General features: G+C 39.3%; 1 pseudogene; it reads left to right on the forward strand.

The window, feature by feature from the left end:
• Positions 1 to 10,386: 10,386 nt before the first annotated feature.
• Positions 10,387 to 13,212, forward strand: LOC107620053 (protein FAR1-RELATED SEQUENCE 5-like; annotated as a pseudogene).
• Positions 13,213 to 15,509: the final 2,297 nt, after the last annotated feature.

Genomic DNA, 15,509 nt, shown 5'->3' on the forward strand with positions numbered 1-15,509 from the left:
TGCCCGCACGTGGAGGACGAAGGCGCTGCGTTTGTTGACAGCGAAGGAGAACGTTCTGCGATGAACCTGGTAGTGTGGCGCTGTCGTGGATGGTTTTGGAGTGATGCTGAGGTGAAACGGTGAAAAGAGAGGGGAGGGTTTAGTTAGGGTTAATTTTGTTTAACTGGGGTGAATTTTGGCTATTGCTGAGGTGAGTGGGCTTCGGGGTCCCAGCCCAACAGGAGTTGGCAGGTTTTTGGCTGGACCTAGGAGTGGCAAACGGGCCTAAACCCGCTAGGCTGGCCCGCATAACCCGCCAAAAAAGGTGGGTTGGGCTGGAAAATTGGGACTGCCAAATAGCAAAAGCCCGCCTAACCCACATCGCTTAAACCGCAGGCTTTGGCGGGGCGGGGCGGCTTCCCCGCCGGGCTTAGTATTTTTTTAGCAAGGGGTATTTTTACAATTTTTTTTGCCAAAACCCAACTTTCCCCAACCCAACTTATAAGAGAATGAAGATGAAAATTGAGTGTTTTGGATTATGTTTATTTTGCTTTGGGAACAATATTTATAATTATAAAGACTTTAATGTTTGTGAGTATAAAAATTATAATTTGTTTATACTTTTAAAAATTATAATAGTTAAAAGTAAAAAACAGAAAAAATTTTTTTATACCTTTATATATATTATTTAATAGTTAAAAGTAAAAAAAATAAAGAGGATATTTGGCGGGCTTAGCCCGCCGGCCTGCCAGCCAGCTGTTAGGCGGGGCGGGATGGGATTCTGGGACCGCCTCACTAGGTGGGGTGGGGCGGGCCAGCTTGCCAAAAGGCGGGCTTCTGGCGGGACAGGGCGGGGCGGGGCGGGCTTCCCCGCTTGCCACCCCTAGCTGGACCCCCTCTTGGTTCCCTAGCATTATTGTTTCTTAATTCATTCAAACCCCTTGGCCAAGGTATTATTTATTTCATTCATTATAATCGTAGATCTCAAACTCATTATCATAGTTGATGGATTCCATATTGACTAATCATTAATTCTAAAAATATTTAAATCATATCCAATGTCCATTCAACTAGCATCGTAGGGTATTATGTGTCCAGAATCAAAGCATAATAAATACATTATCAATTATTATGATAGTCACATGTCAAAGAAAAATTCTAATATTATGTTCATCATAATAAGAATATCCTATTGACAAATATACAATAACAATAACCATTAGGAATTCTTAAAGTGAGTCAATTCAATGGTCATATCTCTATATATACCATTTATATATATAATTTAATGAATGAGATATATTAATCTTCATCTAATGAAAAATATTATATATATATATATATATATACCCGAATCACTAATGTCCCAATTTTAGTGATTCTACGATTAAAAACAATTTAAATTAAAAGTACTAAAAAAATGTATATCTCATTATTATGATCTCTATCGTAATTATTCGTTTCTAATTTTAATTAAGGACACTATCATAAATTACAAAAGTTATTCTTATAAAAAGAAATAATAATAATAATAATAATAATAATTCATGATAGTATTTTGTTGGACATACACACTTATCTCCAACAACTTCTTCTTCACACGGAGCTCCATTTTTTGCCAGGAAATTTGCAGCCCGATTAACTTCTCTAGAGACCAACACAAAGCACACATTCCAGATCCTACCTTGCTTAAGCTTGTTGCAACACCATCATTTCAGCATGAACCTCTGATTGAGCTTCCATTTGCCGAGTTCAACTTTCAACTTTGAATCAGCACAAGGACCTTTGCCGAGTCCACCTTGCAAACCACTATTGGGCTCCCCATTTGCCAGGTCATTGGAAGCCCCTTCATTGTAGCATCAACGGCAACTAGGTCACAGACTTTGTTTCAAGGAGGAGTAAGGGGGTTGTTTGCGGCGTTGAAGGTGTGCGCTCATGGAAGCAAAAACGAAATTGATCTTTACTAGTGGCATCTTGCGAGATCCAATTGGAGGTCCACAACCGAAAAAAAAAATTATTTTTTAGGTGCAAAATTACGAAAACGTCTTCGTGCAGTAAACTTACGAAAATTACCGCGATTACCTCTAATTATCTTTTTCTCAGTGAGACAACGATGTTATTACGCTCAACCCACCTATACCATGTGTTAAGATACCATTTACGAATCAAAATACAGCCATCATTAGCCACCATTATCTTAGCTATCAAAGAGCCCACCTATTATAGATCGATATTGTGTTAGAATTTTAAAGGTATCACCTCTATGAGCTAAGAGTTTAATAGTAATAATTGTTAGATGTATAGGTGCACACATACACTAGCAACTTATAGAAGAGTCTAGAATAGAGTTAGTCTTTCTGTTATGCTAGTAACAAGCAGCCAAGTCAGTTAATTAGTTAGATGGTTAGCTACACTCTCTAACACCTATATAAGAAAGGTCTCTAACCACTATTGTAACTGATTTTCAATTTTATAGAATACACACACACACACTCTCTCTCTCTCCCTCCAGAATTCGAAAACTCTCTTCTTCTTCTCACCCAGTTCTAATTGCTTTCATGGTGTCAGAGCTCTGAAAATCCATGGATCTACCTTTCGCCTTTTCAACAACTTAGAACTCCCTTGCAAATTTTCTAGCAAACATAAAATTAGATGAAGACAATTTCAAGGTTTGGAAACGTCAATCCCTTGCATGCATAAAATCAAATCGGCTTCAAAGTCACCTCGACAAAAAATCCATGCTAGCAAGATTCAGCTCAAAAGAAGATCAAGAAAATGGAGTTCAATCGAAGGCATTTGAAGATTGGGAACAGCAAGATGAAAGTCTAATTGCTTGGCTCTTAGCATCGATGGAAAGCAATTTTGTAAACAGAGTAGTTGAATTCAGCTATGCATATGAAATTTGGGAGATGCTTGAAGAATACTTTGCTACCAAGCTCAAATTGAAGATCAAAATTTTGAAAACTCAGCTCAAATCTATCAAAAAGCATGGTTCCTCAGCAACAGAATACCTAGCCAAAATAAACAAGGTAACCAACTCACTCGCTGCCTTAGGAGCTCCACTGTCAAAAGATGAGTACTTTGAAACTGCACTGGGAGGCTTATATGAAGAATATAGTGTTTTCATCACTGTTATCAATCCAAGATCAGAACATATAACTATAAGCAAATTTGAGTCACAATTGCTAACTCAAGAAGAAGTTCATGAAAGATTCAAGAAGCTAGAATTTCCTATCATACAAGCAAATGTAGCACAAAAGAACAACGAATCAGGGAGTGAACCCTCAAATTACATGTCTGGATATGAAAACCATTCAAGAAACTTTGATAGAGGGAAGAGGAAGAGACTATGGAAGAAGAGATAGAGGAGGAAGACACTTTCGAGGAGGCAGATCAGCTTTCTGGTGGCAAAGTGGCAAACCTCAATGCCAACTCTGTGAAAAGGTTGGCCATACCGTTTGGCAATGTTACCATCAGTTCAATCAGAATTTTTAGAACCCTCAATATCAAGCCTCCAGCATGCCACCACCACCTAGCTCAGCATTCCATAATTCTTCAAATGTGCAGCACACTTCTTCAAATGTGCAACACCAACAGAAGCCAGATGCTCCTCATGCCTTCCTCACACTCCCTTCTACCTCACCTGACAGTGGATGGTACCCAGATTCAGGAGCTTTCCATCACATCACTTTTGATTAGATGAATCTCATTGATGGTGGCCAATATGAGGGTTCAGAACAGGTCTCTGGAGGTAATGGAAAAGGTATGCCTATTGCTAATATTGGTAGTTCCATGATATATTCACCAACCTCAAACCATTCTTTCAAGCTCCAGAACCTATTACATGTCCCAACGATTTTTAAAAACCTAGTTAGTGTGTCAAAGTTTGCTTTGGACAATAATATTTTCTTTGAATTCTGGCCTTATGTGTGTGATGTCAAATGCTAGGTGTCCAGGAAAATTCTCTTTTGGGGCACACTTAAAGTGGGTTATACAAATTTGATAATATCCAAATTCCAAGACAAATTTCAAAACTCAATAATGAGCAGCAGCTAGGTTCTGCAGCCACAGCCACAACACCTACTACTACATGCAATTTAGTCAGTTCAAGTGTACAGTGTCAAAAGAACCAAGATTGTGTAGCACTAGTCGCTTGTAAAAGTGTCGGTCCTACTTTTCAATTGTGGCATAATAAACTAGGTCACCCTTCCAATAAAGTTTTGCTTCATGTACTAAAACAATGTAATATGTCTGATTTGTGCAATAAAAAAAATTTTGTTCCTTCTATGTGTGATGCTTGTTGCAGAAGCAAGATACATCAATTACCATTCCCTAACTCTCAAACAATATACACTACACCCTTATCTTTAGTTTACTCAGATCTTTGGGGTCCAGCACCAGTTTATGCCAGTACTGGTGGCTACAGGTACTAAATCAACTTCATAGATGCATTCAGTAAATATACCCATGTCTATCTCTTAGAGACTAAATCCCAAGCTTTCTCAGCCTTCCTACAATACAAAGCCCTCATAGAAAACCAAACCAACCATAAAATCAAAGCACTGCAGTCAGACAATGGTGGTGAACTCTTAGCCAAATACTTCACTTAATACCTCAAAATCAATAAAATTTAACATCGATTTACCTGCCCCCATACCCACCAACAAAACGGCTCTGCAGAAAGAAAACACAGGCATCTTGTTGAAACATGTCTTACCCTTTTGGCCCAAGCTTCTCTACCCTTAAAATTTTGGGATCAAGCCATTCAAACTTCCACCTATCTCACCAATAGACTTTCCACACCCAACCTGAACCTCAAGTCACTAATAGAGGTTCTTTTCCAAATCACACCAGACTTTAGTGCACCTGTTACCCCCTCCTAACACCTTACAACACTCACAAATTTAACCACAAATCTCAAAAGTGTGTATTCCTTGGGTATGGTATTGATAAAAAAGGCTATAAATGCTTAGCTCCCAGTGGCAAGATTTACATGGCAAGAGCTTTTTAATGAACATAAATTCCCTTATCCACAACTTTTCAACAAGTCACAGAACACGAATCAACACCTAACACCAGATCCTTTCTCTCCCTTTAACACCAACTCACCTCTAAAGCTTGACACCGCCACCCAACCTCATACACACCTCTCCCTTCCACTAATACCAATAGCATTTCCAATTCATTATCTGCTTTGCCTGTTTCTGCTAATTCCTCTAATGTAAATACTGCTGATTCCACTAATTCTTTTGCAACTAGTGAAATTGAAATTATAGGTTTTGCATCTGCTTAAGCTCAAACTGGGTCACTGCTCAATTAAAAATCTGCAGTGCCACCTATAGCAAGCCACCCTATGCAAACAAGAAGTAAGAGTGGAATCTTCAAACCAAAGACTTATGCAACTGTTCTGACCAATGCTCCAAACTTAAACTTAACCCAAACTCTCCCAAGATCAGTGGCTAAAGCAATGTCCTCTCCTCACTGGAAATTAGCAATGGATGAGAATACTCTACACTAATACGAAATCAAACCTGGAAGCTAGTTGATGCAACATCAAACATAGCACCGATTGGGTGTAAATGGGTTTTCAGAATCAAAAGGCATCTAGATGGCATCATGCAAAAATATAAAGCAAGGTTAGTAGCAAAGGGGTTCCATCAAAAGCAAGGGATTGACTACAACTAAATCTTCAGCTCTGTCCTTAAGCCCTCCACAGTCAGAACCATTCTTAGTGTGGCACTCTCAAAGGGATGAAAAGTGAGACAGTTTGACTTCAACAATGCATTTCTCAATGGAGATCTCCATGAGAATGTCTACTTGCAACAGCCCAAAGGTTTTATTGCCAACAACCCACTTCAAATATGCAAGTTACAAAGAGCTTTGTATGGCCTAAAACAGGCCCCAAGAGCTTGGTTTACAAAGCTCAGCTCCACACTCAATCAATTTGGCTTCAAGAACACAAGATTCAACGTTTCTCTCTTCACAAAATTCACTGATCAATCATCAATCTTCATTCTAGTCTATGTAGATGATATCCTCATAACAGGAAGCTCTCAGTTAGAAATTCAGCAATTGGCCTCTCAGTTACATAGTGTCTTCTCACTCAAGGATTCAGGTGAAATGAGCTATTTCCTTGGAATTGAGGTCAGAAATCAATCAGACAATTCGGTTGTACTCAGCTAAACAAAGTACATAAAGGATTTGCTGAAGAAGGCTGCCATGAATGATGCAAAAGGCATGCCAACCCCTATGACTTCAGCACTAAAACGTTTTGCATCAGGTGGTGCCAAAGTTCAGAATCCACAACTATACAGGTCAATCGTTGGTGGGCTGCAATATGCAACCATTTCTAGGCCTGACATCACCTTTGTAGTAAACAAGGCTGCCCAATTCATGCATGAACCACTTGAAAGTCACTGGAAGGCAGTCAAAAGGATATTGAGGTACCTATCTGGCTCCATAGACCATGGGTTAATATTTAGAAAATCTGAGGATTTTAGAATTTATGGGTTTTGTGACTCTAACTAGGGCAGTGACATTGATGATAGAAAGTCCACCAATGGTTTCTGCATCTACCTGGATCCGAACCTGGTATCTTGGGCAAGTAGAAAACAAGCTTCTGTCTCAAGAAGTAGCACCGAAGCAAAATTTAGAGGAATAGCTGATGTTCTAACCGAAATACTCTGGCTCAAAAATTTACTAAATGAGATAAGGGTGCAAGCACAGTGAAGCCAATGATACACTGTGACAATCAAAGTGCAGTGTTACTAACAGCAAATCCTATACTTCACAATAAATCCAAACACTTTGCCTTGGATAAATCCTTTTGTGAGAGACTACATTGAAAAACAAGAAGCATACGTTGTGCACATTCCAGCCACTGATCAAGTTGCAGACACACTAACCAAGCCACTGTCAGCACCAACTTTTCTAAATTTCAGAGAAAAACTAAGAGTAGAGCAGGCAGTGCCCATTGGTTTGAGGGAGGATGTTAGATGTATAGCTGCACACACACACTAGCAACTTATAGAAGAGTCTAAAAATAGAGTTAGTCTTTCTGTTATGCTAGTAACAAGCAGCCAAGTCAGCTAATTAGTTAGATGGTTAGCTACACTCTCTAACACCTATATAAGAAAGGTCGCTAACCACTATTTTAACTGATTTTCAATTTTACAAAATACACACACACTCTCTCTCCCTCCAGAATTCTAGAACTCTTTTCTTCTTCTCATTCGATTCTAATTCCTTTCAATAATCATAGAAGTAAGCATAAAATATGATTTAAACATGCGTGATTTAAACGTGTCACCATAAAATGAGTATGATTAACAATACATATATTAATATGACGTCATTATTATCTTACACTAATGAGTTATTTTAAGTTTGAGAAAATATTAAAAATAATTATTTTCAACTAATAATCAACTAATATTTTTTTGTTAATCATTACTCATCCATTATTTTATTTAATAATTGATTCTTTTGAAACATTAATTTTCGACAAATTTTTTTCTAATTTATAGTATATATTGTTAGAGAGTTATCGGACATCATTTTTTCTTAAAAAATACTATTTATATATTAAAATTAACTATTAAAATTGATCATTATGTATTTATATATAAATATATATGTGTTATTTAATAATTTATTTTTAATATATATTTTATTTTTTAACATATATTTTATATTAATAATTAATTTTAGTGTAGACATACATAATAATTTTTTTCCTCATATCTATATCTTGGATTTTGTAAAATTTTCAAATCTTATATTAATAAATGATTATCTTTATTCATAAGAATAAAACATTTATTCTCTCTGTTCTAAAATAAGACCAGCAATTTGATTTTTTAATACATTAAACAGCTAAAGCCATAGTTATTTTAAAATGGAGAATGTATAAAGTAGAAAGTTAAGAGAAGACACTAATTATCTTTTATTCCAGTTTTAATAGACTTTATAAATAAAAAATATAAATTCCATAATAAATAATAACGTCTATAGTTTAGGGTTATAGTGCAAACATGGTGAAAAAAAAAAAGGTAGTGGACAACAGAACAGTAAGGCTTTCCCAAATTCAACTTGCTATGTATTCCAAATTTCCAATTCTGCCGGTTTATTTCCATTACCAAACTTCTGCACCAGCTGATTTCATTTCAGAAGACGAGATTTATAGACTCAGTCAACACAGCTAATCAATGGTAGTGAGCTTAATTCGTGACATCATCAATAAAATTTTATGAATTCAAACAGATCTCTATTCTGAAACAAGATTTATAACAGCCTTTTTATTTAAGATTTATAAATAATTTTCGTTTTTGCGAGTTGATGATCAGTACTAACTTAACTAAAATTTCCATGTAAGAAAAAGCTAAGTAACCTAGAATACTAGTATAGTTTCTTTTTAAACGTGGACTATGATGAGTAAGCTAATAATAATTAATGTGTTATATTTACCACAATTAAGTTTAGGGAGGTGCTAGTGTGCTGAAAGAAAGATTCTTCAGCAGGTGTGGGTGTTGCTTGTCTTAAGGTGGTGGAAACACATATCCCGCTAACACAATTACTGGTTTTGCATGTGTTGCAGTGGAAGGCATCTGGTACAGTAGAAGGTCCCACAATCAGTGATAGTGCGGGAATCGAGGTTGATAATGAGATTGATTAGAAGTAACAGTATGGTAGTTAATTGGAGATTAAATTTAATGTAGTGTAATTGGGTTTTTTTTTTTGTTAAGTCTCAGGCCTCAGTTAGATGAAAAAATTGATGGGCCTGGGAAAAATATAATACCCAAAGGAACAAAAAAGAAAATGGCCCAACCCATGGGCTTTACCCCACTTCTCCATCACCTGTGAAGTGTCCCCGACCGTTCTGTCTGAAGTTAATGAAAGTTCTAACAAAATTAAAACCCTAGCCGTAGCTCTCGTCGAGGTTATAGTGCGCCGGCGCTCTGCATATGTAGCTTCGGTGGTGATCGAAGTCTCTTGAACGTCACCGATCGCAACTCCGAGTTGTGGCTCGGGCTCCAGTGTCCTTGTCTCGTCAGACGCGTTGTAGCCGTGGTGTGTTTGCCCTTCTTCGTCGCGTCTTCAGTCAGAGTTCCGCGTCGTGCCCGTCTCGTCCGGTGACGTTCGGTCCCCGTTTCTTCTTCGAGTTCGCATTCCCAGTCGTTCTGTAGCCACCCCTGTCTGTCGCCTGCCAAGGCCGGGGCCAAAGCAAGAGCCACACCCGGCCGAGAAATTACAGTAATGTGTCGGCTGGGTGAGTTTCCCACAGCCCGCCAGAAGACAATACACCCATACCAGAAGAGTAGTCTGCTTCAAAGTCTGCCACTTCTTGCCTTCTGTTAAAATAAGTAAGTTTTTGAATCAGTAGTAGGTTGGATATTTTGAATAGACTGAATTAAAGTATACCGCAGATATGTTCTCTTATGTATGATGTCGTTTGTTTAGCTGTGAAGTATCTTATTATAGTTATAATTTTACTGCACTAGACATGCATGATGAAGTGGTTTTACCATGTGACTGGATGGCTTTATAATTGCTAGCATTTGGAAAGTTAGTATGTTAATTGCGTGAGAAATTAAAATAATTGGATGTTAGTAGTTAGGAACGTTTACCTGCACAAATAGCATGCTTGCAGAGAATTTAATACGTTAGTTGTTATTTTGTTATTCTTAGTTGGTTAATTTCGATTTTTTTATCTTTTGTTTTGATTTTCTGTCCGTGAAGTTCTTAAGTTGAAACTTTGCTAAATTGTTGGGATGATGATGATGTAAGTTGACAAGTTGTTCGGGCGGTGCGAACTTATTTCATGGACCATGCATTTAGGTCCGGTACTTGATTACCTGGTACATTGTGTTATTGTATTTACTAGTGTATGGGATATTATTGCTGGAAATTGGTGATGATTTGTTTCTTGTAACCCGAATGGTTTCTACCTCTAAATGGGACAACAAAATCTGCAGAACAGTATTTTGTCTAGGGTTTGTTTTCTTTTGGAAGTCAATGTTTTTGTGTTGGCATATTGAAAATGTGAATGCTGTTCTGTTGTGGTTGTTGGGGTTATTTTCTTCCGGAATTCAGGTTTGTTTGTGCTCAGTGCTGAAACTCTGGATGTGGGTATGCTTATTTTTGTTTTGCTCCGGGTCTCGCAGTTGTTCTAACGAAAGCTCCAATATCAAACATTGTGAAAACTATTTTTGATTTCCTGGATGTAAATTCTGTCATCAATGCTAGTTGGTGAAACATAGGTTGTTTTGTTGTAAGACTGTGCTTGGAATAGGTGATTCAATGCATAGTGAAATATTGTTTTTGTTGTAAGGCTGTTTGTTGGTTTAAATTTTCACCGTGTGGGAATTTCCTTGCGGTATGTAATAATGAATTAGGTAAACTATTTCAATGGAGGTGTCTTTGAGCCAGGAGGATGCTGATCGTGGAGGGAGTGATGGTGATGCTTACGATGTAGAAAATTTTGAGTTGGAAGACCTTGCCGGACTAAGTGTGAATGACATCCTTAAGAAGGTATGGGATAGCGTTGATAATGCATATGAGTTCTATCGGGGTTTCGGAAAATTGGATGGATTCGGTGTGCGAAAGGGTGACTCCGGAAAAGACTGTGAGGGGAATCTTGTAAGGTACAGGTTTTTTTGCAACAAGGAAGGCTTCAGGGAGCGTAAACACTACGACAGGGTTGACAGAATGAGGGTACACAAACCAGAAACAAGAACTAACTGCAAAGCAATGTTATCGGTTTATTTAGACAAAAATGATCAGTATTGGAAGGTTAGGAAGTTAGTAACCAAACACAATCACGACCTGACACCGGCAGGAATGGTGCACTTGATTGCCAACCATCGTCGGTTAACGGAAGTTGCAAAGAGTCAGATAGTTGGGATGGAAGCACATGGTATTGTGACCTCTAAGATTGTAGGGTACATGGCTGGTATGGCCGGGGGATATTCGTTGTTGGGGTTCCTGAAGAAGGATGTCTATAATTATGCTGACAAAATGCGGCGCATTAAAATAGTTGATGGCGATGCGAATTCTGCATTAGTATATCTAGAGGGAAAAGCCGAATCAGACCCCATGGCAATCGCAAAATATAATGTGACCACTGACAACAGGCTGGCGAATCTGATTTGGGCCGACGGATGTAGCAGAGTCGATTACCAATACTTTGGCGATGTGTTGGCGTTCGATTCAACCTACAGGAAAAATAAATACAAGAGACCTGTTGTGATTTTCTCTGGATCAAACAATCATAAGCAGACCACCATATTCAGGTTTGGGATGTTGCATGACGAAAGTCTAGCATCCTATCGGTGGATGCTGGAGAATTTGATGGAGATTATGTGTCGCAAGAAGCCATCTGTAGTGGTTACCGTTGGGGACAAAGCTATGATCAAAGCCGTGTCTGAAGTCCTCCCCGAGTCGACGCATCGGTTGTGTGCATGGCATGTGGAGAAGAATGTCACATCGAATGTCAAGGATGATGATTTACGTGGGCTGTTTAGAAGGTGGTTGTACGCGGACATGACGACAGATGTATTTGAGTCGGAATGGGAGCAGGCTGCCGAGGACTATGGCCTCTGCCAGAAGCAGTGGTGGTGCCAAATGTATGAGAAAAAGGAGATGTGGGCAAGTGCTTATCTCCGTGACAAGTTCTGCACGGGGTACCGGACCACATCTCGCTGTGAAGAAATTAACGCATATGTGAACAAGTTTTCCAAATCCACCCACACAATTTTGGAGCTGGTGCAATGCTTAGATATGGTTGCCCGTGAATATCGGAATAAGGAAATGCTTCTCCAGTTTAAATCCATAAACTCGGTTCCGGTCATGACAACATGCCTTAGAAGTCTTGAACGACATGCCGCTTCAGTGTACACCAGATAAGTTTTTGGTGATGTTAAGAAGGAGATCGAGGGGGTTGGTGCGTTGATCCTGATTAGCACAAGGAGGATCATGAATACAATGATATACACCTTAGAGGAGTACGAAGATCCTGATGTCCACATAATGTCCTCATTTGGACGGTCAACCCGGAAGTTAAGTTTCCAGTGTAATTTCTGGAAGAAGCAGGGTTATCCCTGCAAGCATATGTTCTTCGTCATGAAGGCAGAGCACATAAAGGAGATACCCGAGAAGATAGTTCTGCATAGGTGGAGAACTGATGCAAAGTCCGCTGAGCAGTACATAGAAAATTGGGGGGACTATAGCGAGCGTGGAGTCATACTTCGTCATGGGGCACTCCATTCCGCCTCGCAATGGCTGTTTTTCCTAGGGGCACAAAGGTTGTCCATGTTCCAGAAAGCTATGCGTGGAATTGAAAGTTTGTGTAAAGAGCTGGAGATGGACTGTAGGGCATTTGGTAGTAGCATACGACGGAACGAGAAAAGGTTGGTGAAGGCAATCCGGTGGTAAGAGATCCAGTTGTTGCTAAGGCAAAGGGTGCCCCGAAACTTCCAACGAAAAAGCATCTTGGTAAAAGGAGGCGTTGCACCGGCTGCAAGGGGATTGGACACAATAAGAGAAACTGCCCAATGAAGGGTGGCAATAGACAAAATCCCAATCAGGTTTCTAATTTAATTTCTAATCTTAATTCAACAATGTATACAGTTGTAGCATGCCTATGTTTAGAATTATTTCTTTGTTACAGGCCGACAAATGTGGGGGAAATAATGGTCCCGGCTTAATGTCCAACAATGACTGGGAATCTATCGTCGGTGATAATCTATGTGTTGAACCCGGGGGCAAACACAATGCGGACTAGTTGCAAGGGTTTCGATTTAATTCTGATGTAGAGGTATGATTTTAGAACAAATGAAAAATTATAAAAATGAATATAGAATGAGAAACTGGAGTTGGGCCAAATATAGTGTGCTGTCCGCTGGCTGCAATAATGGTTGAAAAAAAACATAAGTGTAGTGTTAACTCAATTATGGCTGTGTTGTTTGAATGGTACTTTCAGTCCTTCGTGGGTTAATTGTGCTCAACTATAGGTGGCATTGTAGGAAACTAGTTAAGTTTCCAATACGTGATTCATGCATCATGAAACGTAAACCTTGATAGATCATAAGGTCTTCATCGCATGACACTGTTAATATTCTTATCAAATTAAAATATTTTTGTGTATGAGCAGACATTGATTCCCTTACAGATGCAATGTGGGAGTCGACAGTGTACTGGAGGAATCATTTAACCACTTCCAAAGTTTCGAAGTAGGTTGGGCGAGGATGCCAGGATGTCGGGTTCGAGAACAACCCTTCTGCTATTATTTCTTTGTATATGGGCAACAAAAAATAGTCCTTGGAGCCCTTATTTATTGCTGATTCGATGGCGTAATGTGTGATTGTTTGTATTTTTATTTTTTTTTTATTTTTTGACAAAAAATTCGTTCCTGTTTACTCCCCTGTGGTTTGGCGTTGTTTGTTTTCATCTTATATGTGTTACGATGAGGACCAACTATAAGGATCCCACTTGAAAGCCCAGCAATGTAGATAAGGCTATGTTTGGGTGTGGTTGCATGTTAAGTTTTCAATTTTTTTTCTTTGTCAGAAAAGAGATTTCTTGAAACAAGAGTCCATGAAAATGAAACCATTATGAGCGTCAACATCTGGATAACCACGCATTGAAAATATAAAGGCCACTTTACATAGGAATCGCTCAAGTAACACGATACGAGTGTACATCCTAATGGTCACTTGTTTCAACCATTACATTCTTATACAGATAGCAAATTATATTCCTCAAATGGTTTTTACAAAATAAGCATTACATTCTTAGACATATAGCAAAATATATTCCTCAAAGGGTTTTTACAAAGTAAGTGTAAGACCCAGAATTTTTAAATAAATCTTATTATGAGTTAGTTTCAATTTATTTGTTCATTAGAAATTTTATTTTCAGAAATTATTTTATCAAAGCTAATTAAATCAGGTTTTGATAATTAAATAATATTTTAAAAAATAATCTTAAAGGTTTAAATTAGATTTTAATTAACACTCTATACCCCTAATTTTATTAAAATTTCCTAAACTATCCTAATCCTAATACTCTACCCCACCGCCTTCCCTTCCCCAAACCAAACCTAACCTAAACCCATTGCTTCACCCACTGCTTCAGAAAAAACAAAGAGAAAAGAAGAAATAAAAACAAAAAGAAAGAAAGGGATAAGGAGATCCGAGAGGGAGAGGGGTGCCGGTGGAAGGGGGAAACTGTCTGTGCTGCTACCGTCCCGCCGTTAGCACATCGCCGGAGCAGAGGAGCGTGAGGGAGGAAGGCGCCATGAGGGGTATCGCGCCGTCATAGCTGTCCGTGCCGTCGTCATCATCGCCGAGGGAAGTCAGTGCCGCCAGCGTCACTGTCGCCGATCCTCTTCATCGCCGCCGTTGTGCTCGCAGGCGTAGAAGAAACCCGCCGCCGCCAGCTTCATCGGATCTCTGCCGCCGTTAGCGGTATCGTCGTCGCCGCGTTCTGTTCCGCCGTCACCTTCACGGAGGTCCAAGTCGTCGGAGCTCCACGCCGCCTCTGCCGCCCTCACTGCCACCATCGCACGAACTAGAGGAGGAGGAGAGCCATCATGTTGCGTGCAAAAGGGAGATTGAAGCTGTTGCATGTGGAGGAGAGGAACGGTGTCGCGGTTGGGGCTGGGATCTTCTGCCACCCGCTGGGTCACCCACTGCCATCGCTGTTCTGAAGTTGTCAGGTCACCACGAGGATCCGATGCAAGGAGAGGGAAACAGAAACGCAGATGGAAGAGAGAAAAGGGAGTCACCGCAGCTGCTGAACTGACAAAGCCACTTCTGAGCTGCCGCAGCCATTGTCGGAGTTCTTAGCTGCCGCCACTGCCGTTGGTAAATAGTATTCTTGCTTTCGATTCCCATCCTTTCAATTTCAAGGGATATGGTTATCACTGCGATGTTATTGCAGCTGCCACTGAGGTTTTCCACCATCACTAGAGCCGCTGTGGGGACAGTTTGGAGTTGCTGCCATTGCTTCGTCTCCATGTTTCTCTTTTGTTAAGTAAGCATATCTTTTTCAAAACCTTCACCACTAGTGTATGTCTGCTCTGTTATGAATTTGATAAAGATTCTGAGATGTTGGTAACGTAGGTTCGAGTTCCGGTTGTTGTGTGTCGCGCTTAGAGTTGTGGTTGCTGCTACGGATAGTGGATAAAGCTGAGATTACGGCTGCTGCTGTCGCTGGTCAAGGAAAAGGGATTTTTGACGCATTTTGGTTTTGCGAGTTTCGACTTTAAGGTAGGGGTTTTCTTAAAATTTATTTTATATTACAGAGTTGTGATAAATAGATATTGGTGTAAAGAGATTTACTTCTGTGATTATATTTGTCTTGTGGATGTGATGGTTTGTTGGACTGAATTATTGGGTGCTTGATTGCGTGAGTGGTGTGTGATTGTGGATAAAAACCGGTTTGGAATGTCATTTACTTGATTATTAAGAAAGGTGGATTTTCTTGGTTTCATAGTTTACTTAGTAACATAAATGAAACGATTTTGGAAA

This window comes from Arachis ipaensis, chromosome B10 (assembly GCF_059453495.1).
Source record: "Arachis ipaensis isolate K30076 ecotype BB chromosome B10, ASM5945349v1, whole genome shotgun sequence".
NCBI classification, from domain to species: Eukaryota; Viridiplantae; Streptophyta; class Magnoliopsida; order Fabales; family Fabaceae; genus Arachis; species Arachis ipaensis.